This window comes from Physeter macrocephalus, chromosome 9 (assembly GCF_002837175.3).
Source record: "Physeter macrocephalus isolate SW-GA chromosome 9, ASM283717v5, whole genome shotgun sequence".
In the NCBI taxonomy this organism is placed as follows: Eukaryota; Metazoa; Chordata; class Mammalia; order Artiodactyla; family Physeteridae; genus Physeter; species Physeter macrocephalus.
Genome location: NC_041222.1, coordinates 28,287,097 through 28,291,707, shown reverse-complemented (window position 1 = coordinate 28,291,707; position 4,611 = coordinate 28,287,097).

The window sequence follows — 4,611 nt, the reverse complement described above, 5'->3', positions numbered from 1 at the left end:
TCATTGAGGCTACATTAAATCACCATGATTTTTATTTTTTTAAATTTTATTTATTTATTCATGTATTTTGGCTGTGTTGGGTCTTTGTTGCTGCGCGTGGGCTTTCTTTAGTTGTGGCGAGCAGGGGCTACTCTTTGTTGTGGTACGCAGGCTTCTTATTGTGGTGGCTTCTCTTGTTGCAGAGCATGGGCTCTAGGCGCGCGCGGGCTTCAGTGTTGTGGCACGTGGGCTCAGTAGTTGTGGCTCACGGGCTCTAGAGCGCAGGTTCAGTAGTTGTGGCGCATGGGCTTAGTTGCTCCGCGGCATGTGGGATCTTCCCGGACCAGGGTTCGAACCCGTGTCCCCTGCATTGGCAGGCGGATTCTTAACCACTGGACCACCAGGAAAGTCTCCTCATTTAATTCTAACAACTCCCAGGAATGTTAATCACTGTGTCCATGGTAAAACAGTGGTGAGGCCGGGATTTGATGTCTATGCTTTTTCTCTCTACCATTTCTGCAGCCTGTTACGTTCTCTTTTGGTTTGTACTGGAGTCACCTGTACTTGCTGTCCTCCCCCAGCTTACAGCTCTACTGATTTTTTTCCTGCTCCCTTCCATCCCCCACCCCCATTCATTCTCCACTCATCCCTGCCCTGGGAAGCTAGCTTCTGTGGGTTCTATCACCAGGCTGCCTTACCTGCTGGCTTCCAATGACTTCCAATTGAATTCACCCCGATTTATTCTTCATGCTTCTTCCCCACCTCTCTCTGTTTCCGAATGCTGCTTTCCTCAACTACAACTTCTGTGCCAGGTGGCCCCTCTTCCATGGCTTTTCACCCAGCTTCAGTTAATACCTCTCTTGCCCCTCAGGCCTCAGCTTCCTGTTATTCTATTCCCTGGGAGTTTCAACTTCCCCTTTACTACTCTTACTCCACCTACCTCAGTAAAGAGTATCTTCATTAAGATGGCTCTTAAAACCTCACAGCTGGAGGGACCACGTGTTTCCTGCTGGGATTCTCTCATTCTCTTCACTCTTGTCCTCACCTTTCATTTTCTCCTCAGTTGACTTCAGTGAGGCAAGCCCCTTAGCGCTTTTCTGAAAGGTTACCACCGGTTCCATCTTCCCTAGCAAATGGTTAACTCTCAGTTCTCATCTTATTTTTAATCTCCTAGCAGCTTTTGATGCACTCTTTGATGTACTTCCTCTCCAGGCCTTCCCAGTCACCATGTGCTCCTGCTTGTACCTTCTCAGCCACTCCTTCTCTTCCTGACCACATCGTGGTGGCATGTCCCAGTGTGCAATTCACAAACCTCTTCTCCATCTCCACTCTCTTCCTACTCATCTCATCTAGTCCTGGAGCTTAAATACCACTTCTGCACGGATGACTCCCCAGTCTGTCTGTAGTCTCAATCTATCTCCAGAGTTCCAGAATCACATATCTAGCTGCCTACTTGCTGTTCCAAAATTAACAAAGCCTCAGATAGAATTCTTGATTCCAGACCTCCTCCCACCCCCTATATATAACCATCTCAGTCAATGATATCACGATTCACCCAGTTGCTCAGCTCATAAACTTTGGAGTTATCCTTGACTCTGCTCTTCTCCTCACTCCCCAAGAAGATTCTTCCTTCAAAATATATCCAGTGTCCCAACAACTTTTCCCCATCCACTACTGTCACCCAAATCCAAGCCACCGTCATCCATTTGGACAGCAGTAGCTTTCTTGACTGGTCTTACTGCTTAAACTCTTCCCATTTCCAGCTGATTGCCTACACAGCTGCCTTCTGGTCTTTAAATTGTAAATCGGTCATATCACTCCCCAGTTGTGACTTTATATCACACTTGGAATGTAGGCTGAAGTACTCCATGGGGCTGCAGGGCCTTATGCAATCTGGTGGCTCCCACCTCCGCATCGAACTGCCAGCCTCTCTGCTCCTGTTCCCTTCGTTCCAGACACATGGGCCAAGCCTGGGCCTGCTCAGAACCTGTCTCTGTTGTTACCTCTGTGTAAAATGTTCTTTCCCATCTTCACATGGCTCTCTATTTCTGGCCCTTCACACCTCTGCTCTCTCATCACCTCCTCAGAGGGGCCTTTCCAGATGGCCTTATCAAAAGCAGCAGCTCTCTGTTTTGCTATATACATTAGTTTGTTTTATTTTTTAGATTCCACGTATAAGTGATATCATACAGTATTTTTCTGACTTATTTCACTAAGTATAATATTCGAAGTTCATCCACATTGCTGCAAATGGCAGAATTTCATTCTTTTTTTACAGCTGAGTAATATTGCATTGTATATGTATATACCACGTCTTCTTTATCCATTTGTCTGTTGATAGGCACTTGGGTTGCTTCCATACCTTGGCTATTGTAAATAGTGCTGCTATATATAGCAAAACAGTAACAGACTCACAGATGTAGAAAACAAACTAGTGGTTACCAGTGGGGAGAGGGAAGGAGGCAGGGACAAGATAGGGATGTGGGATTAAGAGATACAAACTGCTGTGTATAAAAGAGATGAGGAACAAGGATATATTGTATAGCACAGGGGATTATAGCCATTATCTTATAATAACTTTTAATGGATTATAATCTGTAAAAATACTAAATCACTACGTTGAACACCTGAAACTAGTATAAGATTATAAATCAACTACACCTCAATAAAAATGAATAAATAAAAATAAAACAGCAACTCTCTCTCTGCATTACTTTCTATCCCCTGTCCCTGCTTAGTTTTCTTAGTCAGCATGTGTCACAGTCTGAAATGAAATCAGTTATTTATGTGATTTCACTAGAAGGTCTCGCCCACTAGAAGGTAAGCTTTTTGAGAGCAGGGACTTGCAGGCGCTCAGTAGATATTTTTCGAGTGGGTTAATGAGTGAGTGGTATCACTTTCATTTCTGTCTCTATACACAGAAAGCACTTGGCATATGCTTGCTCACTGGAGAGTCTTAGAATCCAGGCCCTGATTCTGAAGGTTCCAAGCCTGGTGCAGGCCCCTCCTGAACTTGGGGGTGGACAGTGTGTGAACTCCCTAGGGTCCTCTAAGGGATCTGCAAGCCCTTCTCAAGGGCACAGTGGTATCATGACTATGGGGTTGGAGGTTTCAGAAGACTGTCAGTGAGCCTTCTTATTGTGGCCACGGCCATTTCTTCACCTCAGCCCTCCTATTTGTCCTTCACTTCAGATCTACACACATCCCAGAGTCTTCTGCCAGCCCTGCTGGTGGGGAGGCAGAGCCAAGGAAGCTCTGCTGTGATGAACTCATGGCAAGGAGGGGTCCACAATAATTGTTGCAGAGGAATGAGTGCACAACAGAGGCCAAGCAGACAGGTGCAAAATGCCTCAGCTACAGCCCATCTTTTCCCAAAGTACTGGCCTGAATCTTTCTGCTCTTGGATCTGCTGCCTTGCCTGAACCTAGAAATATTCCTCAGAGTGAACAGGTTAGGCTTTCCACACTCCAATCCAGCTTCAGAGATCCTGGGAATCCCGGCTGGCATGAATACCTTCTGAAGAGAGAGTTAAAGCTATTTTAAGATTTTTTTTGTAGCCAAGGAGGGTGATCTGTGGGCTCTGGTGACTGTAGAAGATGACCCTCCAGATGACCTGTTCTTCTGATGGTCATGGCTCTCAGGTACAGTGTTGCAGCTGAATTGGAGTTGCGAGACAACGCAATATCACTTTTTCCTTGGCAGATGTGGATGCTCATTTATTTACATGTCATTTAAAACATATTGAGTTTTTAAAAAATTTATTTCTTTAATTGAAGTATAGTTGATTTACAATGTTGAGTTAATTTCTGGTGTACAGCGAGGTGACTCAGTTATACACATATGTACATTCTTTTTATATCCTTTTCCATTATGGTTTATGTATTCAGTTGTTATGTTATGACATTTGTGATGTTTAACTATATTCCTTTCTCCATGTGGTTTACTACTCTCCCCTCAACTCATCCCACCACACCCTCCTTCATTCAAGGTGCTGCCTTTTTTGTTGTCTATGTCCTTATGGAAAGAATGTGATAGAGATGAAAGAAAAATCAAAGGAGTCTCTCTTGCTTTGGTGTCCAAAAATGTGTGCACTTCCATAGAGAAGACTCCAAGAATAGACAAAATCTCTGTGGGAGAGAGCAGGGCTTCCTGAACCCCATCCTCAAACAGAGAGGAGATTTCCCTGAGGCTGGAAAAAAGAAAAGACAAAGGGGAAGTCCTGATGATGGAGACCTTAGTGGCGTTCTGAGGGACAAGCCCTGCCTTCTGGACAGAGCCCCAAGAGGTAAAGCTGAAGCCTGGGAGGAGGAAGCACCCTGATTCCTATCCTCTTAGATGGCACAGAGGGGAAAAGAGCTTCCAGGCAGAAGTCCTGGCTGTCAGGAATGAGAGCAGTAGCAGGAGCCACTGGCATGGGCTGATGACCAAGGGTCAGATGCTTACCTCCATCATCTTAATGGGATGAGGGAGAAATTGAGGGGTGCACTCCAAAGACTATGTTTCTGCTCCTTTAGCAAAATGGGGATTTAAATTCAAAATTAACCCAAGTTCTCTCTCTCTCTCTCTCTCTCTCTCTCTCTCTCTCTCTCACACACACACACACACACACACACACACACACACACACACACA